Here is a 24545-nt window from a genome sequence, read left to right on the forward strand (position 1 = left end):
AGGATTCATTTCTGAGCCATGGCTCTTCAGAAATCCACAAGCCCTGTTTTATATAAATCATGATAAAACCACACAGATGCATAAAATCTTATAGTTCATAAAGCATCTTCACAATCATTCGCTCACTTAATCATCCTAACAACTCAGCAAGGTAGCTATGTACCTGTTTCTCAGATGATGAAACTGAGGCACAAGTTAAGTCAACTGCTAATAGTCGTATAATCAATAAATAGTAGAAGTCATCATTTTAATAGCTGGGTTTTATGCTATCCTCTCTGTGTTTCATCCATTGTATTAAGTCCAGCTCTGGAAAAATATCAGCATCTTTCTCGTGTAATCCGCTATACTCTGTAATATATCAAAGGATGGCATCCCCTTCTGTCTTTCAGGTACTATCTTTTACTTGTGTTGCAAAATACAGTTTTAATTAATGTCAACATTATTTCCTAACACAGCACAATACCTACCCAAGAAAATCAGTCAACAGAATAACTTCCCAAAGCTTGAGTGTTCAAAGGCACGAGGGCCATATCTTACCCATTATTTTATAGCATGGAGTACCTTCTGGCACTTAGGAGTAGATGTTCCATGAATTAAACTGAATAAAGCTCAAGACAACTGTAACCTTATAAAATTATGTCTCTATTTTACATAATAATTTATAGAACTTTAAGGTACTTTTAACAGTGAACATGACAACAGAATTACATTTCAAGAACGCATTTATTGAGTGTCCAGTGTGTCTCGCACTGCTCCAAGTGCTTTATGTTCACTACTTTATTTCTGGAAAACAATTCTGTAGGTAGGCCTAATGCTGTTTTTTATTTTACAGATGAGGAAGCTAAAGCAAGTTAACTTGGCCAAGGGTACAGAGCTAGTTAGTGGCAGAACAGTCATTTGAACTCAGGGTCTCTGGCATCTACAGCGAGTGTTCAGAGCCACTCTACTACACTGTCCCCACTGATAATATGCTAGACGCCATCCTCAGATCTTAATTCATCTCACGACGACCCTAGGAGCAGTAGCAAATCACCTTGGAGATTGAAAGTCGCCTTGATAATTCACTGGCACAAATTGGTATTCAGGAGAAAAATTAAGTAATCCAATTTAATTGTCCTGCCCATGACCAAAAATATCACAAGTAGCACATCCATCACATTACAATTTTAAAAGTTGTTGGAAAAATAAAACTTAAAGCTATATTTTAATTTTAACACTTGACGTTTAAATTTACAGCCAGTTTACCTCTTCTTGAAACAGTATCTTTTGATATGTTTTCTGTGCAGTCTCGTACACTTAACATTGCTTTTTGTTTGTAATCTTACAGTTGTGATTCTATCTAGCATCCACTGAAAGTTTTTTAAATAAAAAACAATAAAAATCTGATAGAAATTTTTTTTCGGGACTTCAATGCTTGTCTCTTTTCTTGCTTTCATCTTATTTTCTCATCTTTTTTCTTTTGTAGTTTCTTTTGTTATTTGCTTTGTTTCCTGGTCAAATGATGTAGGCTGGTAAGCATAGCAATCTTCCAAAGCTACACGCTTAACAGTAGGTCCCTCAAAGTTAAGTCTATGGACAATCCACATCATTATCTCCAAGGCTGGGGTCCCAAATCTACATTTTTCAGCAAGTTGCCAAGGTGAATTCTCTACATACTGGGATAAATCATACGATTTTCAGTCTGCTGATTCCTGTAAGTGGTTCTTCCATGGAAGCGCTTTTTCATCTGGTAGTGTGTTTGTGCTAGTTTTATGAAAACATAAACTTCACTCTAGACTTTAGCTGAGAGTGTCACACAATATGGGACATTTTATGTACTAAATTTAAATCAAAGATTATACCACACTTTATCATTTATTTCAATGTGTGGCAGCCAGGAAACACAACTAGAGAATAGAGAGTGAATCAAACCAGGCCTCCAAAGATAATGGCTTAAGAAATATACCCAACCTGCTTCATTTGAGTTTACCAAAGCAACAGATTTTATTTTGGGTATTTCATTTTCATGTGAAACCTGACCATCTGGATCCCTCAATTAACCCTCATTATTAAAAACTACCTTATTGAACCAACTAATGGCCAATGTTTGAGAAAAGTGCTCAAATAAAACTTTATCAGAAGTTTTCATCTAATAGAAAGTATTTAGTTACTAACAATGCAAGAGAAAAGCTAACACTTAGAATGTGACCTTTTTTGAGATGTCACTTCCTTAAACGTTTGATTGCTGTCCATAAAACCTGACAGGAAATTCAGATTACTATATGCAGGTCACTAAGAGAGGATACTATAGTCAATCTTGTCACATCACCCTCCTTCCTAACCTTCACACTTAATGTTTGTTGTTCAACCTTATGGAGACACCCAGTTCCTCAATTCCAGTAGTTCACCATCTTCCTCCTCCTCCTGCTCCAGGTTTCTTTCACTATTGCCTCTGAATCCCACTATGAACCACTTTGCCCTTTGTCTCGCCAGCATCCCAACTCATCTGACAGCTTGCCCTTCATACCCATCCTAAAAAACACTCAGTTTAGTTCACTGCTTTTTCTGTCCCCATATAATCTAGAGGGGCTGAGAAGAAGCACCAATTTCACAGGCTGAGCTACTTCTGCAGAGCCCTCTGAACATTGGCCTTCTCATTCTGGGGTGCTCTGCTCAGCACTCTCTGCCATTTCCTCCAGAGACAATTCCAAGTGTTCCCTATTTTTGTCAATATTACCCAGTTTTTCCAGATAAACTTGCCTTCTACTTCACAAAAAAAGAAAAAAAAAACAATGAATTTTTCAAAGAAAATTATCCTTGATGCACAGTTTCTACCCATAAACTTAGTAGCATACCTCCTTTTGCCCCATCAGTCCTTTCTCCAGCATAGAGCACTCTAGCTGCTCAAGGATTCTGCCCAATTATCATCCTTCCTTTATATCATCTACCTTTCCCTCTCCAATGGCTCTACTTGGTCAGCATATATAAACAGATTCACATTGATTCAGAAATGCTCTCTGGGTCCTGATTCTTATTCTACCATCTCACTCCTCCTACACACAGCCAAGCTTTCTTGAGGTACAAAGTATGATTATATTGTTCTTTTCTCTAACTCCTCGAATATAGTTCCTGATAGGCCCTCAATAATAATTCCCATTGTTTTAAGATTGATGCTGAAAATAGAGAAGCCAAATAGAAAGGTGGAAAAATAGTTCAGCAGCCATTTTATAAAAAGAGAATATCCAACAGCCAAAAAACAAAGGAAAGGGGGCTCAACTTTCTTAACCACCAGAGAAACAAAAATGAAAACTACAAGGGTACACCACTATATAGCCATCAAAATGCTCAAAATGCAAAAGATGGAAATACTACAGCAGGGCAAAGACAGTTAGGACCCTCATGGATGTTGGAAGGGGCACAAACTGGCATACCTGCTTTAAAAATGCATGCAGTAATAACTGCTGAAGTAGAATTCATGGAAGCCCCATGATCTAGCGACTCCACCCCTAGGGCTGCACCTGCAGAGATGTACCATAATATTCATAGAGGCACTACTTGTAAGAGCCAAAGCCAAAAGTAATCCAAATTCATCAATTATAGAATAAACAGATTACGGTACATTCATAGGATGGAATTCAATACAGTAATGAGAATGCACGATTGTTACATGCAACATCATGAACAAATCTAACTGACATACCATGGAATGAAATAAGTAAGACACACACACACAAAGCAGAGCATATGATTCCATATATAGAAAGTATAAAAGCAGGCAAAATAATAGATATGGTGTTAAAAGTTAAAACAGTAGTTCTCCTTGGGTTCTAACATTAAGACATGTGCTCTTAGAATGCTGATAATGTTCAAATGGTGAAAATCCATCAAACTGTCTACATCCTTTTCTTTATATATATTATATTACACAATTTTAAAATCTGGTTATATTGATTCATCCTTGAACCACTTCTTATTCAAAACATTCTTGACTTCCTTCTCCGTCTCACGCTATAGATGCTAACATCCTGAGGCCAGGGACCAATCCTTGTCTATCTTGGCTTCCCTAGTTCCTATACAGAGCTTAGTACACACCTGTTCTCAACAAATGACTCTGGATGAGTGAACGACCATGGCACCTCAGCCTCACCAATTTTATTCTAGTTTATGCTCTTGACTCTGAAGTCTGCATTTTCGGCCTCTTCCCTGGGCTCCAGGTCTTGATATCTACCTACAGACATTGCAGTGACAACAATCTCCCCTTTATTTGGAAAGGGCTTTGAGTCAGGAGCTTTACCTATCACAAACAGCCTGCACATTAGTAATTATTACCCCTACTTTACAGACCAGGAAATCAAGGATCCCAGAGGTTAAGTAATTTACCTAAGAATGCATGGGTGATAAATTGAAGAAGTAAAATTGAAACTCAGGTCTTTCTTATCCCAAAGCCAAGGATCTTTCCACAGACCACACATGACCACAGATACAACAAATCTAAAATGTAGGTCACACAGGCTGGGCACAGTGGCTCATGCCTGTAATCCCAACAGTTTGAGAGGCTGAGGCGGGTGGAGGCCAGAAGTTCGAGACGAGCCTGACCAACATGGCAAAACCCCATCTCTACTAAAAGTATGAAAATTAGCCAGGCCTGATAGTGCATGCCTGTGGTCCCAGCTACTCAGGAGGCAGAGCCAGAAGAATCACTTGAAATCGGGAGGTTGAGGTTTCAGTGAGATCGTGCCACTGCACTGCAGCCTGGGCAACGGAGTGAAACTCTTATCTCAGTAAATAAATAAACAAATAAATAAAACTGAAAAATTGAAATGTAGGTCACTGCTTTTCTCAAAGGCCTGCTCATCTTCCTCATCCTGGGCGACATCATCACCACCCACCTTGTCACTCAAGCTGCAGTTTGGGAATCGCCTTCAATTTCCCTCACCCTTCACACTGACCAAGCCTCTAAGTACTGTGCCAAGCTTGACAGTCCATCCTGTGCTCACTATACTGCAGCATTAATTCAGGTTTTCATTTTTTTTCTCTTGAATGTTACTGTAATTGTCTGTATACCACATCCCCCAAATGCAGGCTTGCTTTCGCCTGTATCATTTTTGTGATGCTGCCTGAGATGTCTTTGTAAAATGCAAATCTGAGTATGTCCCTCCCCTTACCTACAGGACAGAGTTCAAACATAGCAGCATGGCATGCCCTCCTTGACCTGGTCGTGGCCAAACTCTCCAGATCCTTCCCTTGTGACTCTACTCCTCCCCCTCCTCCCACCCTGTAATCCTGCCATGTGAAGATTTACCGCTCACAAATGCACCTCGCTATTTCCATGTCTCTGGGTCCTTTTATGCCAAGGCTTTATCTTCCTGGAATGCCCTTTCCCGTGCTGTCTACCAGGCAAATTACCACCCATCCTGCAAGTGGTAGCTCAAGCATTTAGCCCTCTGTCAAACCTCTCAAGTAAAGCTGCTGCATTGCTTTCATGTCACAGCTAAGCTTTGTGCTTCCTTCTCTCACAGCCCCTTTCATAATGTATTGCAGTTTTTACAGTCTGCAGCCTTCACTTCTAGACCATTAGCTCCTCGGGGACACATCTCCGCTCTTTATTGCATGCTCAGGCCCGCACACAATAGTCAACAATACTTGAACAAGTGAATTAGTAAATGAAACCAATTGTATGTGTACATATAATCTTAGTTGCAAATAATTTATTTTTAAAAGCAAATCCCAAGAGAATTGTCCAGGCGGAAACAATGAGGCAGGACTAGATCATTTATCTTTGTAAATTCTACGAGAGTGCAGCTCAAAGTGTAAGGCTGAAAACAACATTTAGCTGTTGTGTGTCTGCGGGAACATAGCATCCTCCTCTCCCAGGCCTCTCATCAATAATCTCCTCCTACCACCACTGCAGCCATCTCTGATCCTGGGCAGCGGTTAAGTTCAAGGGTGAAAGGAAAAGGAGTGAAGATGTGTATTGAATAGGCTATTTCCTGGATCCCTAGTCTCTGAAGCTAGTGGAGATAATCACGGATACTCGACCTCAAGTTTTATGTGGAATAAAAATGGTCTAAACCTTAATAGAGATAACCAGGATACAGCAGAATATTCCATTTATCTCCTGGATCAGCTAAAGTAGAACAGAGCAAAAATAAACATTTTTCAGATTGTGCTCTCATTTCTAAGATGCAGGACAGGAACATGGGCATATAAATAGTCAAGTGGTGATACTGTCATTTCTGAATGAAGATACTAAGCAAAGGACTGGTGGAATTGACAAAGATGAGTATGGCTGCAAAGCACAGTGAGAGAAGAAACTTGACGTTTGAGAGTTGAGCAAGAGGCTGAGAAACAGCAGGCAGGAGTACCCACTTCACCAATCGCTCCACGCCACCTCGCCACCCCAGGCCACACGGTACTTAAGTACAAGGCAGGACATCAGATGACCTACCAAAAGTACTCCTTGCACAGAGGAGAAAGCTGACTACAGCTCTCGCCAGCCCCTACTCTACATGAAAGCTACAATTAAACAGCTCTCCCTAGAAGAAGACTATGGAAAGAAGCAGGCAAGTGTCCCCTGAGACACACACAAAAGCAGTAACTATGTTGACATTCCAAGAAGAGAGAGGGAGAAGAGCAATTTTTTTTGCAGTCGCGTTCTTTAATTGCCTCTTCTGGCTTCCTTTCTGGAGAGGGAAGAGAGGTGGGTGATGGCGGCTGGATCACATAAAAGACCAGAGTGCAGCTGATGTGAATCTCTATCAGTCCTCCTTGCACAAAGACCTTATTACAATACACACATAAAAATGTGTGGGCAAGTCTGGGAGGGTTGGGTTCCCCCCCACCAAACTCACTCCCAGCCCCGTGCTTTGAATGTAGTTGTGTATACACACCCTCTGACAAAATAGGTTCTTCATGTTGCCATGGAGCTGAAACCTCTGTAGTTTAGATGGAAGGATCACAGTGCTTTTGTACTTCTAACAGCAGAGGTAATAATCACTGCATAATATTAACTCCACTTGTATTTCAGATTTTCAGTTGCTCATCTTCGTGTTCTGCATGAACTCTACGTATATTTTTTTAACTTACTCCTTGTAAAATTACCACACGGGAGCTGCTAGCAAATGAATTCTTGTGTTTGTAAATCAATATGCCAAAACTTGGGTGCATTCATGATGTGTGAGTTTTCCCCACCCCGCCCTTTCTAACAGAGAGGGTTTGTGATCTTATCACATCTAGGGGAGTTTATGAGAAACGCAAAGAACAAATCAATCCACAGCTAATAAATATGCTGTGAAACACATAAACATCCCATAACCAGTACCTATTTTCTCTGATATGATAAACCTAAAGGTTATTCTTATTCTGATTGTTTTTCAAACAGGTTTTAAGAATCAAAATCATATCTAGAACACTTTTGCAAACGTGGATATGCTTCTGCAAGTTCCTCTCAGATCTTGTTTCAAAGCTTAGCTATTACCCTGTTGTTCGGAAACCAAATAAAATAATCGAATGAAAGAAAAACTAAGTGATTTCCTAGCACAATCTCAATGTCTACGCTGCCCCTTCTTTCAGATTTTGTATCTCCTGTGAAATCAGTAATTTGACTTCTACAAAATAAAATGCAAAGGAGTTAAATAAAATATTTTTGATTTCCTACCTGGAAATACGCTTCTGGTCCTAGTCACACATTCTCATAATCTTGAGCCTCAATGCCTCAGGTAAATTCGCCAATCTGCTGACAAGAAGTTTTGTATTATGACTTCTCCTCCCACAGTGCATGCATTACAACTTGACTATGAAGATGACCTTCATCTTAACCAGAACAGCAAAACTGAATCTAGCAGTTTGAAAAATGAGAGTACAAACATGCAGAGGAGGGAGAGGCAGAACAGGTGGATAAGATGATGCACTAAGCTACGTAGAATATTAGTGCTAGAGTGCTCTGCAAAGTGAAATCTTAAGAATTAGAAAATAGTTTATGAGCAATAAAATAGTGATGACACTAGATTATAACCCAAATAATAGAACAAATATCCATGAGTTCACACCAAAGTCAATCAATCGATCAATCAATAAAATACATAGATATTTCCTCCCTTCAAAGGTAAAGCTTAATTCTTCTCCCCTTAAATGTGGGCTGACTTCCAAAAATAGAACATAGAAAGAGAAAAGCAGTAACTTTGCAGTGGAAAAACCATAACCAGGTGATCATGGTTAACATCACCAGTGATAAGGCATGTTGAAGTGACACGATTTCTAAGGGAAGCTCACCTTGTGGTATGCTGCCCCCAAACACATAACCCCAGACTACAAAATTCCTGGCCCATACTCCTCCAAAATGTCAGTTCCATCTGAAACAAGTAGACTGTGCCATGGTGCCTTCATATTGTATTTTGTGTAATATTAAATATTTTTAAAGTGAATAGTTAATTAATACCAAATAAACTTCCCAGGCAAACCAAACCATTCTTTAAAATGGTTAATCAACCACTCAAACAGAACAGCCTTGTTAAGATAGTAATATTGGTTAGATAGGAATTTTTCTTCAATTTTGCTGCTTTTGGAAGACCTCAGCATGACATCTTCAAATGTTGTACACTTCAGTTTTTTCTTTACTAAAGACAGTGTGTGTATTTTCACTATGACTAGAAACAATGAAGCTTGTATTGATCATTCTGGCAGTTATTTAAATGGGCTTGTTTTCTCCCTATCTCAATGGCCTCACAATGCTAATACTATAATGCTCAGGACCTTCTGAGCACCCTAGCCAGACCCCGCCTTGCTGCTTGTGGATAGGCATTCCCCAGCCTCTTGGCTGGGTGACAGCAACCACAGCAGCCCACAAGGCCGGTGGAGAACCAATGAGTAAAACGATAAACATTTGTGATGAAACAGGATGTTGGGGACAAGGGGGTGAAGAGACAAAATCTTTCAACCCTGAACTACTAAAGCTACTTTGGAACTCCTAACAGTGTTCCCTTGTTGTAAAACTAGGAGCAGTAAACAGGTCTTTTCTCTGGTGTTTTCTCCTTTAACATAAATAATTTCAGAATTACTGCCATATAACATGCCACCACCCAGGCACAGAACTTAGGACTCTGGGCTAACTGAACCATAAGCACTATACTCCCATAAATATTGTAAATGCTCACTGGAGACACTTTAACAATGATGTGAAAATAAAATGTATTCTGGACAGAGAACACAACATTTTCAATAGATCTGCCCTTCCTGTTGATTGAAAGTACACTTTAAACCACCATGTCCCCTCTTATCTATGTCAGTGAGTAACAACAATAATGATCACTTGCAAGCCCAGGAACCTTCCCGGCAAGCGTAAATTTAAGAAATTCTGAAATAAACATAGTACTTCACTTACACAGTGTCCTAGAGTCAGACTTCACTTTTATGGACTCTCAATATGTAAGTAAATATTTCTTAAGCTAAAATTCTACTGAAATTATTCCCTGATTTCTGTACTTGGAGTACAATCATTTTTTTGATCCCTATGTATTGAAGAATCCACAAAATATTAAGGTTATAACTATGCACATTGTGTATTCCTACTTTACCCCGTAAATGAATGTACCAGTGCTATATATGCATATATCCCAGTACCATACTGCAGAAAAAAAATGATTCAGGTGGTTCCCATTAATTCACACACTGATTCTGATATCGAGGTTAACAAAACAAAACAGAAACACAAAATCACCACTATGCTGGTGCTCTCCTGGACTCCTTTTTAAAGAGTGTTAGCAACAAGGACGTCTTCTCAAGAGTCTATGATACTCATCTCTCTCATCCATTTCGTTGTTGCTTTATTGCTAATGATTGCACCAAAACAAAGTAAACGTTTGCACCAAAACAAATTTTTTTTAAAAAATTCATCTTAGAAGCAATTTGATACTTTAAATAAATCTCTGAAAACCTTTTCCACCGGAAGTGTTCAGATATTTTGCAATATATACAAGGAGAAGGAACACAGCCACGCGGTGAGAAATATGGACAGGGCAGGAAGTGAGCACGATGCGGCAAGCTCACTCATTTCAGACTAAATATAAAACTTTACAGCCATGTGAAACCCAAATTTCTAGTCATTTTTTACTTAAAAACCCAATTCAGCCTGTCTGAATTTCAATTATTTGACAAGTTCCTCCAGTGAAAAAGTGGGAAATTACAATGATGAATTTGAGGACACACATTCTACTTTTGTTCTCCACTTGTTACACTCATCATCCCCAAACTTATTTACCCATCTCTTTCATGAACTTATCTTTAAGAATCATTTCTGGAAAACTCAGTAATTAATATTTTGAAAACAATGCTAGAGCAAAAAGGTTACAGTGTCACATATACTTGCCTTTAAAAATGTGTTACTTATTTCCCTGTAAAGCTGTTGCTCGTGTTGAACAACAGGACATCAAACTTGAAAAGGCAAAATTAGGCCTATGAGAAAATGCAGTAGGTACAGTATCAGAGACGAATGTGACATTTCATTCCAAGCACTACTGCACACACACAACTGGTACACTCAAGTCTAAATCATAATTCCATATGGATGTTAGTCCTCATTCTTTCTAGACAAAAATAAGGCAACTCAATAAAACTGACCACATGATTAAAAAGAGAGCTAAACTTCCCTTTTTACCCTTCAAAAGAAAAGTCACGAGAATATTTCTACCAATACTGATATTAAAAAAAAAACCTGATATTTCAAAGCATAACACCATAACCCATATTACTCTGCAATAGTTTATTATCCATTTGTTTTCATTCATTCTTAGGTTTTTTACTTGTATTTTCCATTTGTTATCTCACACTATTATTTATCAGTTAAGTAACCCTGGGTAAACTGTGGTTTTCATATCTATTGACCTGGGATAGCACAGGCTGATATGTCGTTAGCAAAAGCTTGTCCTAACAAACCTCTCCTTTTATAATTTGTTAAAACCAACTTAATTATATTTTCTTAACTATTTTGATGATTTTGGTTTCCCATTTACATAATTTTTAATATTATAATTTGTCTTTTAAAACTAAGGAAAAACCTTTCATTCATTTTTTTGAATTCTTCCTCCAATGTATGAAATACTGGAAGATATATTGAACTCCCATCTCTAAATCAGAGTTAAGATATTCTCAACCATCTACCAATAAACTATCTACCAGATAACTTAGGTTATTTAAAAATATATTATAAGATCAATTAAATCAATGTAAAGAAAATCTTGAAATGCACTACAAATTCCAAAGGGCATCCTGTTTACATAATAAAATCTGAGCCTTGGAAGAAGAAAACGAACAAGGCATGATTTAGGTAATCAATGCGGGGACCTGCTAAAATGATTTCTGCAAATGAGCAATGAGTTGAGACCACATTTTAAAATTTACTATTACTTACATTTTAAAATCAAGACACTGAAAAGTAGTTTTATAAATACTTAAAAGCTCATAGAAAAAAACAATACATAATAAAATGTAGAATGTTTTTCAAGTGTTTAATAAATATAAGTATTTTGTTTTTAAAATCTGAGATTAAACACAATTCTTAACTTACTAGCCAGATTCACTGTACTCAGAAATTTCTGAATATAGTTTTCATTTACTTTCTAAGCTATCAATCTATAAATCTACATTTAATCTGAAAAAATTATATGACATATTAGATCATTTAAATGTTAAGGGCTCTTAACTGATAATTAATTCCCCTTTACCGTGGTCATTCCACGATTTTAGAATATAAAAGTCCATAAGAATCCAAGCCACTTCACAGTAGACCAAGAAGCAACATAAAAAATAATAATCGGGCCAGGCGCAGTGGCTCATGCCTGTAATCCTAGCAGATTGGGAGACTAAGATGGATGGATCACTGGAGGTCAGGAGTTCGAGACCAGCCTGGCCAACATGACAAAACCCCATCTCTACTGAAAATATAAAAATTAGCCAGGTATGGTGGCACATGCCTGTGATCCCAGCTACTTGGTTGGCTGAAGCAGGAAAATTGCTTCAATCTGGGAGGCAGAGGTTGCAGTAAGCTGAGATGGTGCCACTGCACTCCAGCCTGGGTGACAGAGGGAGACTCAGTCTCAAAATAATAGTAATAATCATCATCATCAGAGAACCACAATATCTTTATCACTGTAACTTTTAAATAACTTTGAAGGCATTCATGAAAAACTAATCAGAAACAGATAATCCAGATAAGATAAAGCTAAAATCATTAAATGTATAAAATAACAAAACAAAAATTAAATCACATTGAGAAACAGTAGAACCAAGTAGAGATAAGTAACAAGAATTAACATTTATAATAAATAAGAAGCTTATTTTTCAAAAAATAGCTAAGAAATAAATTAGAAAAGATAGGCCAGGTCAATCCAGACAAAGAAATGTCATTAATAAAAACATCTCATTATTATTAAAATGCAAACCAAAACAACAATGCATTCAAAATTTTCACCTTGGCACAATCATGATAAAAATGGAAAGCAATTTGGAAATAGTGACCATGTATAATAAAAAATATTCATACCCTTTGAAAAACAACCCCAAAAGAAAAAAAAAAGAATATTCAGAAATAAGGGGATTTTTAGAAAACTATGATCATTAAATTAGATCCAAAATATGCAGCCATTAAAATTAGAATATGGTAATTGGCAAAATGAAAGTGTTTATAAAAATGATTTTGAAAGTAAGGATTGTATAAATAACTATTTCAAGTGTATGAATGTGGGCAAAGATCAAAGCATATACAGGGAAAAATTTTTTAAATCAAGTTCATACATTGAAAAAGCCTATGAGATAGTTATGCCTCTTTTCTTTATGGTGATATAATATTGCTTGTGTGATAAATTAAACACTTGACAAGAACAAATAAATTACAGAAATCTAGTTAACTCCAAAATTAAATCTCCCAAATGCATCACCCAGTACGTACCATAAAACAAAGACTATTCCACAGGAGAGTTCACCAATGGCCAGATCTCTTTAACCAAAGCAAGACCTACAACTTACATGAAATGAAACTGTGAATGGTTTATAGCATATCCATACTCTTTAAGCTATTTAATCCATGCCCAGTGCTTAAAAAGTTTACTATCTAGCAAGTGATGTTAGAGATTGTTCATTTTTATCCTTGTGATTGTACTACATTCATTATTTCTATGGGAGTTCAGCATACACTACCAAATCACGTTGTTTGAATACAGGCAGTTCTCAACTTACAAACACCTGACGAAAACCAAAAATAAAACCAGCTGCTGCTGTCCCCAGGGTTGTCGCCTTCTAGCACTACCAGTGGTCTTACTGTTACCCCTAGAGAGTCTCAGCTGTTGTGAAGAAATCTAAAACTTTTCAGAGAATTTGGGGGGAGAAAGGGTCAAAGCAATAAAAGCAGCAAAGTGAATTTACACAAAGCACACAAAACCATTGCTTACCCTCAGTCGTACTCAATAAAGGTTTGATGAATGAATGAATAAATTTCCTTTTCACCTCTGTAATTTGAGACCCATTACTTTGCCTCTATCCTACTTCAGCAGCCTGTTAACAAGCCTCCTTTCGGGGCTCTTGATTCATGGAGCTGGAGCTCAAGAAGGGAGTGAAATCCCATAACCAAACAGCTGTGATCAACAGGCTGTCCACTAGGCAATTCAACAAAGAGGACCTGCGCTCAGGACCAATCCAGAAAGTTCTGTTCTTCTGACCTCCTCTAGAGCACCGGTATGATGTATTACTCCAATTGTACTTTGATAGCCTTAAAGAAGCAGAACCACTTTAAACACATCTAAAGTCTAATAACTTTTCAACTCATTTCACCCCGTGTATTTCTAACTAATCATTCATCTTCTGAAATTTCAAGCCACACTCCATTACTCAAAAATCTTCCTCAGTTCTCTCTTAACAACCGACTTACAGAAAATCAAAGAAACTCAAAGTTTGAGAGGTCCGAAAGGACTTTTAGCACAATAACCTAATGAACAGGGTAAAACAACTCCACTCTTTCATTCAAGTTCCATCACAACATGGTCCAGGTTATCCTACTGATGATTCTCAAATCTTAACCTACACATTTACTGTCCCTGACTTTTACGGTCCCCTAACTTTCACTCATGCCGCCATTTATATCATACTCTACGTAAATGGTGCACTCACGATTTTGCAAAATCCAACTCTTGGCCAGCCATATGTGGTGTTTCTGCTTTCACTTGTAACATTATCTCCATCTTCCAACCGATCTCTGTTTGTAAAGATGCTAACCAATACTCAAGGTCCACATCTTCCAGAAAACCTTTCCTGGTTCCTGCAGTTGGCCTTTTTCTCTGAACTTTCATTTCATCTGGTTTATGCCTCTTTTTTGCATATTCTGTCTTCCAGTATAATGAGTTAGTCATGCATGTCATTAACAATATTAGATTGCATTCTCTCTGAGAACACGGTGTAGGATTCACACTTATTTCTATACAGTTTCTAGCCCATTGCCAAAATCAGAACAGGTACTCAAATAATTGTTGGCTGGGGCTTTTGACTGGTGGGAAAATACAGATGACTTAGGAACTAGAAAAGTTTAAGGGGTGTTTTAGACTGGAATGGACTATAGCAATCAAAGACTTAGGGTTAAATTTTGATAACTTGGTACCTTCAGCTTCACTGGGTTGAGAAGAGTGCTAAATATCAGGATGTCACTGACAAAAACACACTTTTTCCTATTTCAAAATTTTGCCTAAGACCAAATATGTACCTACGGAAACAGAAGACTTCCTTTCATCTCTTCTTCCCCTCTGTAAGATACCACCTCACAAAAAAAATAAATTCCAAATTCTATACAACCAAATAAAAACACAGTTTTTGAAACAAACTACAAAGGAACTAAGGATAATTTAACCTGTTTTATAGAATATCGAAAATAACTTTCCTTTTTTGGTTAACAATAGTCTACTATTGGGCAAATTTCAAGAATACGAACCTGAAACACTTGAAGAGCAGGTATATCATTTTAGAGGTAGCTAAATATTATTTTCTCTACTATATAGAGCCTGTGTGTCTGCCTAACACATAACGTGCATTTTCTTAATTAGTATGCATCCTGAAATATCTATTTTAATAAATCTATCATGATCCAAGGAAATAATTATGATCTATTAAAGGACAGTTAACTATAAAAGCATTCGCTATAGAGAAAGATATACCTTCAAATTGGCATACACAGATTTCCACTATCTATAGATAAAAATCTATCTAAATGTTTTTCAAGACTCAAGACTCAAGATTCTAAGATGCTGTGTTTACAAAGCAATGGTATAGTATATATTGGCAGATGTTTCAAAATATTTTAGTATCTATATATATGAGTATTTATAATCTGAAAAATAATCCCATGATTTTAAGACAACTTAATATAAACTAGGCAGGAGAAAGTACAACAATGTTAGAAAGAAAATCACTGGAAAATGAATGTGTATTAAGCATGTTTAATAAGCCTTTATACACCAACATTTTTTGAGATTACATATATCTAAAATGCAAAAAAATATTTGTCTCTCTCTTTAATCAGAAATGTTTCAGGGTCATCATAAACATAGATCAGCACAGCAAACCTACCCATTCATTTATTTCCATTTACTAGGAAAATACTTATGGAGCCTCTTCTATGAGTCAAGGGCAACATTAAGTCCTGGAGATAACAGTATCCTATGGGGCAGGCATAGTCTGAGCCCTAGTAGAACTTAGATTCTAAGCAGAAAGATCAACAAATAGCTACTTTAAATTGGGGAAAACAGAGTAACACCTTTTAAAGTCATGAGATGCTTACATTTGCTTACTCCTTCACTCTTGTTTCCTCAAGTGGCCTACATTTCTATCTTTAAGATCTTGCTGCTGATTTTTATAGTTTATCAATTTCCTTCCTCACTTTCAGGCTGTCAGTGATTACATTTGTAGCCAATGTGCAGTCCTTTACCAGTGACAATACTTGACTTCCATATACTGCTCCTAATCTCTAGCCAATCAGATCATCAAGCCTATTAAAACTGAGCCTAATATAAGGACCAAGGAGCTGTGAGTGAAGGCTGAATAGGTATTTTCTACCACTGTGGTTTGATAAAATCATTTTATGCATTATCCATTTCTTTCTGATGGGATAGTTCTATTACCCAACTGTTCCTGCCATCCATTGAAAAAGATAATTTAAAGAAATGTTTTACCCACAAAATTTCACGCTCTTCTTTCATTCTCTTCTAAAATAAGCAAAACAAAACAACAACAAAGCAACCTACACTTCTGCTTAGAAGCAAGATCCCTACTGCCAGAAAAGTCTTCTTTAAGTACTGTCCATAGAAATGGACTAATATATAAACCACTGTTTCTCAAAGAGTAGTCCTCAGATCACCTGCATCAGAATTACCTAATTTGCCTCTTAAAATTCAGGTTCCCTAGGCTTCACCTGAGACCTAGTGCATCATGTACATAGACCATGAGGACCTGAATTTTTTAGGGCTCCTTGAAAGACCGTTGTGCATGATAACGCTTGAATCACCTAATCTAAATAACCAAAGAAAATGAAAATGTCAGTCTGAGCTCTAAAGACTCAAGTCCTCTATTTTACTACCAGTCTGCAAACTTTAATGAATGCCATCCTCTGCAATGCACTGGATAAAATTAAGTTTAAAAAGCTCAAGACAATAAAGTTTAAAGGCCATCTCTATCCAGGGAGTTTCCACTTTAATATGGAAGACAAAGCACAAACACATAAATAGACTTAAAAATAAGCAGCAGCAACATTTCAGGGGAGTCCAGTGGATAGAGGATAATGTACTGAGAGGGGCAGAGCCTAAGACTGAGCAGAGTACAGTTGGGATTCAGAAAAGAAAAATTCTAAAACAAATTTGGGGCAGAATTCAATCATGGCAGTTTTCAAGTGGGTCTCCAAAAAGGTGTGATGATTGACACCGTGCACTTAAGATCAAGGAGAAAATACGTATAATCATATCTCTTGGTACCATAGTCAACACAGAAAGAGAAATGTCTTGCACATTTATTGAAAAGATGAGATATTGGTTTGGCTAAGTGTCCCTAAAAAGAAGCTTTTACAAACATATTATCTTTTGGATCAGACAGAGGAGGTATTGTTATCCCCAGTTTACAGATGAGGAGACTAAGAATCACCTGAGAACTTTTTTCACAGAGTTCTTATTGTAGGGCAGAGCTGATCCTTTCCTTCCATCAGGGACTCCGCTCAGCCTGACACTGCTTCTAGGAGAAGGACCATTAACTCACTCTCTGTCCTTCAAAACAACAAGCCATTCCAAAATATACTTCTCCCTCTGTCCAATTCAGGAAACAAGCAGGGTAAGTGTGTGTGAGTGTTTGTGTGTCTGTGTGCATGCAGGTAGATGTATGCGTGAGTGTGTGTGTCAAGGGCATCACTGACTAATGTAACTGACCACTCGTTGTTTCATAATTAATGAATTACTTACTGTATTTTAGTGTCTAATGGATGTTTCAGTGCTAGTACTTAGGGCTAATTATACTGAAAAGTAAAAGCCAATGAAAGTCTCTGACTTTGTGATTTGATTTGTGATCAAGATAATTATTTGAAATCTCCATAATGGGTTAGTGACAGCAGGTTTCCTTTGGCTGTGCAATATGGTAGGCACTAGCCATATGTGGCTGCTTAGATGTAAATATAAAATTAACATTAAATAAAATTTAACCTGTAATCCCGGCACTTTGGGAGGCCGAGGCGGGTGGATCATGAGGTCAAGAGATTGAGACCATCCTGGTCAACATGGTGAAACCCTCTCTCTACTAAAAATACAAAAATTAGCTGGGCATGGTGGTGTGTGCCTGTAATCCCAGCTACTCAGGCTGCTGAGGCAGGAGAATTGCCTGAACCCAGGAGGTGGAGGTTGCAGTGAGCCGAGATTGCGCCATTGCACTCCAGCCTGGGTAACAAGAGCAAAACTCCGTCTCAAAAAAAAAAAAAAAAAAAAAAAATTTAAAATTTAGTTCCTCAGTTGCACTGCCACATTTCGAGTGCCCCAAAGCCACTTGTGGTTAGTGGCTACCATATTGGCCAATGTAGTTCAATTGGAGAGCACTGCTCCAGCAAAAGACAACTTCAGACCCCAGTATATACGACCACTGTTATTTACATCTAGTTCCAAACACATGCTAACAACAGTGACCAAACGTTTGTCCCTCCCACTAAGGTAGAATTCATATCTTTCTTCTCAGAAATCCCTTCCCCCTTCTGCTCATCACACCACTCATCTCGTGTTTTCATCCTGGCTTGATAGCGACATGCACATCTATTTCCTCTATAGTCAGCTTCTCAAGACCAGCAGGTCATGTTCAGTTACCAGTAATGGTCCATGGCCTGTTAGGAACCAGGTCGCGCAGCAGGAGGTGAATGGGCAAGGGAGCATTATTGCCTGAACTCTGCCTCCTATCAGATCTGTGGCAGCATTAGATTCTCATAGGAGCAAGAACTCGTCTGTGAACCGTGCATGTGAGGGACCTAAGACATTATAAGAATCTAATGTCTGATTATCTGAGGTGGAGCAGTTTCATCCTAAAACCATCCACCATCCCCACACCATAGAAAAATTGTCCTCCATGAAACTGATCCCTGGTGTCAAAAAGGTTGGGGACTGTGAGTTTAAAGAGTGGTAAGGTTTTGTGATGATTTCTACGAGGCAGATGCTTAGACGGAATTATTGCTTGTGCTGCACATTTATAAGGAGAAAAAAATCAAATGATTTTAGAAGTGGGTATGAAAATGTACTTGGCAGGCATAAATCAGAAAAATGCTGGGTTGTATTGGAGGTATTATTATCCCCAATTTACAGGAGAGAAGACTGAGACAGTCATCAGCCAGTACACAGAGGATGGCCCCTTATCACAGCAGGGAGACAAAACCAGCACCCACGGTGACCAACGGGAACTGAACTGCTTAGCTGAGGATGAGACTGTCAAAAAGTCTTACCAATTCAATTCTTACTCATGCTGTTACAACATCTTCAAAAACTCGAGCCTTGGGATATTAATGAGAACTTCTACTTTCACTCTGACAGTGACTGCTGAACCACAAAAGACATAAATTTCCTTCATGCTATCATTTGGATAGTTTTGAAGTATCTGAAGTATGAACAATACCTGATATTTTCAAGATACCTGTTTGAGGGGGAAAACCCATGGATCAGGACACATTGGCTGTCCCCATGAAGGAAGAAAATATTAAAAATGATTGAAGAGTTATCATACTGGTACTTCACCATTCACTGCTTTCTTTTGCCAACTTTAATGCCATACTTAACTAAGTATCTAATTGCCATACTTACTTAAGCTTCTGGGCGCTTTCCCACAAGCCTTGGAAGAAAGAGGTACCTACAGGACCACCATAGACCAGAGGAAAGGTAAAACACAGGAAATGAAACCAAGCAACACGGTGAAATCACAACTGAGGATGATCAGAGAGAGCACAGTCAACTGCAGGGACTGCTGAGTGTGGCCTTCAGAGGAAGTGAAACTTAGAACAGCACCTAAATGCATGGTTTTCCACAAGAAAAGTCACCCACTCTTGCCCCATCCTCACCTTCACCCCATCTCATGGCTCATCATTGTGGCATTTCTTCATTGTCAACATTCCAGATCGATAAAACGTAGCAAACCCAAAGACTGGCCCAGCAAAGCCCCTGTGATCAGGGGTGATCAGCCAGATCACCAGCAGCAGGTTGCATGTTTGCACATGTCTCTCCCACCACAGTGTACCCCAAAACTCAGCCAGGTCAGCGCCCTGGAACATTATCAGGCTCTCTGTACATTAAAAAAAATGTGCCTGAGATGTGCTCAGAGATTGCAGTCATAGTACTGGGGATGGGCTCTGGCACAGGCCTCTTGAAACAGAATCTGAGCTCCATTGCATATCCACAGGTAACCTTGGGCAAGCAACTGACCCTTGGTGCCTTCATAGTGGTCTACCAATTCTAAGACATATATGCTTTTCCCCATATTTTAGCATTTCTGAAATCAGAATGTGTCTTGCTGTGGATGGCAACTTTCAAAAAACTGGAATCTTTGTTTTCCTTTCTTAGAGGTACATCAAATGCCATCTTACAACTGATGATACCTTAGAGTCCATGAAATGTGGAGCCTACTTTATAAAGTATTGATAAAGATTAAATTAGTTAATTTAGGTCAAATATTTAGAATACTTGGCCTTGGGTAAGCTGCTCAGTAATTGTTAGTTACTATTACATTTATGATTCTGAAAATGGGCACAGTCATAAGAGACAACACATCTTTACTCATAAGCTGTGTATTAAAATGATGGCTGATGCAGAAGTGTTGCAGGGAGAGGTTAAATGACTATTCAAAATCTGATGTGTCCCCAGCCCTCAGCACACAGTAGGTGGTACATAATAAATAATTGTTGACTAAGCTATGAATGCACAACCCAGCCTTACTCATGCCAAAAGGATCTGCATCAAACACAAATATCTAATATTCTTTCTATATAAAGGAAAACCAGCAAGTACATGGTTCTTTGATGCTAAGTGACGAAGAGCAGATTCCTACTTTTTGAAGGCTGTGGACACTTTTCAGATCAAAACTTTATGCAGGTTTTCTTCTCTGGTAATGAGGAGTTACCAGAGTTTCTACTTCAACCTTCCAAACATTTAAATCCTGAGCCCCTTCTTTTAAAGCTGAATTCAAATTACATCTCTAAGAACTGTTTTTCCTCACTCTTTCTTGCCCATTTAATATTCTTTCTATTCCTACCCCTTAGCATTTATCTCAGTTATCATAAACACTTGATTTGAACCTCACTGGACACAATAATACTAAAATATTGTGTAGGAATGGGAACTGTGTCTTGATTGTCACTGCCTCCTCTGGAGAACCTTACACAAGAGGGAAATCTGCTTGGATCCTAGTTACATGTGGAATTGTGGCCCCCTCAAAAAGATACATTGAAGTTCTGACTCCAGGACCTCAGAATGTGGCCCTGTTTGGAAATAGGGTCCATGCAGATGTCATTAGTTAGGGTGGGTCCCTTATCCAATATGACACAAATGGAGAATACTATGTGAAGACTCGGGGAGAGACTAGAGTAAGAGGATCCCAGGAACAGCAAAGATTGCAAACCATGGCCAGAACCTGGGAGAGAGACACAGAACAGATTTTCCCTCACAGCCCTCAAATGACCTAACACTGCTGACACCTTGGCTTCCACACTTGCATCCTCCAGAACTGTGAGACAATAGATGTCTTTTGCTTTCAGCCAACCAGTGTGTGGGACTTTATCACAAAAGCTCCGGTAAAATCTCTATTGCATCTCTCCTCATATAGATGCTGTGACACTGGACTCGCTTCTATCATGGACCTCTACCACCAGCCTTTCTCTTTTTTTTTTGAGATGGAGTTTCACTCTTGTTACCCAGGCTGGAGTGCAATGGCGCGATCTTGGCTCACCACAACCTCCGCCTCCTGGGTTCAGGCAATTCTTCTGCCTCAGCCTCCTGAGTAGCTGGGATTACAGGTATGTGCCACCATGCCCAGCTAACTTTGTATTTTTAGTAGAGACAGGGTTTCACCATGTTGACCAGGATGGTTTCGATCTTTTGACCTCATGATCCACCCACCTCAGCCTCCCAAAGTGCTGGGATTACAGGCTTGAGCCACCGTACCCAGCCTTTCTTAATCTTGGTGGCATCACTTCCTTGAATCAAGTCTGTAAAAGTTAGGGTTTCCCCAGGGTTGGCCCCACACCCTCTTTTCGTCTCTGTTCTCGTTACACCCTCTCATCCACTCCAACTCAGACACCTTCTATACATCGATGACACCCACTTCCATCTCCAGACTCCTATGTTCAACTGACTACTCGGCATCTCCATTTAGATAATTCAAAGCCACTTTAAACTCAACAAATCCAAAAACAAGTCACCACTCTCCTAAACCTGGCTTTCCCCTCTATGGGCCCCATCCCAATAAATTGTATCTCTGCCCATTCAGGCATGCAGGCCACACACTTAGGACTCATTCTGAGCTATTTCCTTTCCTTCACTCTCTACATCCAATCTACCACCAAGTCCCATCTATTTCTTCTCCTACAAATCTCTCAAATCTCACCAATATTTCTCCGTTCTCCACCTCTACCTCTTTAATTCACTGCAGTGGATTAATCCAGTGCAGCCATCTACTCCCTGGATTACTGCAATGATCTCCTGACTAGTTCTAGATCTAATCTTGCCAAATTGTTCCCCGTACAAAGCTGGGTCACGTAGACCAAGTAAATTTCAAAAGGCAAATCTAATCCTTTCATCCCCATGTCTGAACAACTTCTACGGGTTTTCTTCATGGTGGTATAAAGCCCAAAATCCTGAATTAAGTTTTATAAGACCCTGTGTGGACTGAGCCCTGCCAACTCTCCCAGGCATGGCTCCCTTGTTCTTGGTGCTCCAGCCACAGCAGAGTTCCTTTATGCCTTTGATTAGAACCATTGTCCCACTAATCACAGGACCAGTACCCTAACTGTTCCCTCCACCTGAAGAAACCACCAACCCCTTCACTTATTTAATGCTCCCCATGAGTGAATCTGGGCTCAAGACACCCATTCCTCAGAAAAATATTTTCCTGACTTCATAAAAGACATGAAGCTCTCCTGTTCTCCTCTCTCCTGGCACCTTATTGTATAATGTACATACATATACAATGAAGCATAATGTATAATTCCACATCTGTGTGATTATCAGATGCATATGGATGAAGATCTTCCAATGAGGGCTGAAACTCTTTGTTCCTGTTGTATCCCCAGCTCTCAGATCAGTGCCCAGCACATAACAGCTACTCAATAAGTATTTGTTAAATATGTTAATCAACAGTAAGCAAATATGTCTCTACATCAGTCTCAATACCTTTTTCCTTCCACCCTTTCCTATTTGTCTCCCTATTTATTTTTTCCCACTTAATTAATTAATTAATTTGTAGAGACAGGGTTTCACCATTTTGGTCAGGCTGGTCTCAAACTCCTGAACTCAGGTGATCCACCCACCCCAGCCTCCCAAAGTGCTAGGATTAAAGGCATGAGCCACTGTGCACGGCCCTATTTATTTTTTCTATTAAACAAACTCAAGGGTTAAAACTACAACAGCACCCAGAGAGTTGCCACGAATGTAGAGGCTGCATTCTTCCAGCTGCATCCTCCTGGGCCTTCCACCCTAAAGCTTTAACAGACTGCATGCCTCCTAACGACAGCATCTGGATGTTCTGTGCTGGTTTCACAAAGCTGCAGGCCTGTAGCTGTTTCAGAATTGTCTCCCCAAGATTCATGCCCATGAGGTCATGCCAAGCTGACCTCTTTGGAACGTGATACACAGCTGTAAAAATAGAGCACTCTATAACAACTTCTTATTCACCAACAAAAAAATACAATGTTCTTTCACTTTTAGGGAACTAACATGTTCACATAATTTTTTGAAAACAAGGTGAAATAAATGAAGAAAAGAGCCTTAAGTTATATAAATGTATCTTCCTATGACAAAACAATGTAAAAACAAATACGGTTTCCAGTAATTTAGAGAAAGTGAAGTCATAAAAGCCATTTAACCAAGAGAGTCTGAAGTCTCAAATCATTCCCACTATTATTTTTTAAATAGTAACACCTGTAGTTAACACATTCACATTTCATTATAATACATAATTCCCTACCTATTCTTTTACTTTTAAGTCATGCAATTTAGATTGTTTTATTCTCTGATTTTTTAAATGTCTTTATTAACTCCAAGTTACCCATCTGTCCATTACTCTACCAAATTTAATGATATTTTCATTTACTCACACTGGCTTTTTTATTCCAGTGTATTTTTAGTGTGTCCTTATTTTAGGTTTACAAAAACACAAGCAGAAAGAAGCCTCAAAAATCATAAAGACCTTTGAGGCAAGTCACCTCAGCTTTCTTTCAATAGATTGAAATAAAAATTAGAAAACAATACTGTAAAATGCCTTTTATGTGAAATATACAAAATTTTCTTTGCTCTCTTCCTGATAGCAGTTTTCTTCACCACTTTCAGAGCTTTATAGTTTGATACTGAGTCATAATTGTGCTTCAAAAATTATAAAGCAAATCCTACTAGATTCTTATCGGATAGGTAAGGAATGTATTTTACCAGCTGCAGCTCAAATCAGGAACTGTCTACAAATGTCTTCTATGCAAATCTAGATCCACAGTAATCAGCTCAAATGCAAGCCAGTTTTTTTCAGAATCACATTTATTTTAATAAAACACGTGTCACAATACAGTTTATAATATGAATACGTTTATCATTATTCTACTCAAAGACCTACTTTTATAAATATTACCTGACTTGCCTTCTACAAATAAAGTCCATGTTCGAACCTATTAAGCTTTGGGACATAAAATGTAATATACATTATCTATGCAAAAATAGTAAAATGACATTTTAAAATATTGATAATTATGTTTATTAAGTTAAAAATTGAGACCCTGACATGGATCTTACTCTGTTCCTCTCACATTTAGTATGCTACTCTCGAGTAACGTTAGT

At 38.4% G+C, this 24545-nt stretch overlaps 1 protein-coding gene across 9 annotated transcripts in view; it reads right to left on the reverse strand.

Moving 5' to 3' along the window:
* Positions 1-24545, reverse strand: part of HIVEP2 (HIVEP zinc finger 2) — a 193722-nt gene that overhangs the window by 142285 nt on the left and 26892 nt on the right. For 3 of the 9 annotated variants that reach the window (XM_054254480.2, XM_078370200.1, XM_035296884.3), the window contains exon 2: positions 7637-7711. The exons of the other annotated variants lie outside the window; for them this stretch is intronic. The gene's annotated coding sequence lies outside the window, so the exon portion shown is untranslated. The remainder of the gene's footprint in view (positions 1-7636; positions 7712-24545) is intronic. 9 annotated transcript variants of the gene reach the window in all.

The sequence above is a fragment of the Callithrix jacchus genome, chromosome 4 (genome assembly GCF_049354715.1).
Source record: "Callithrix jacchus isolate 240 chromosome 4, calJac240_pri, whole genome shotgun sequence".
Classification (NCBI taxonomy): Eukaryota; Metazoa; Chordata; class Mammalia; order Primates; family Cebidae; genus Callithrix; species Callithrix jacchus.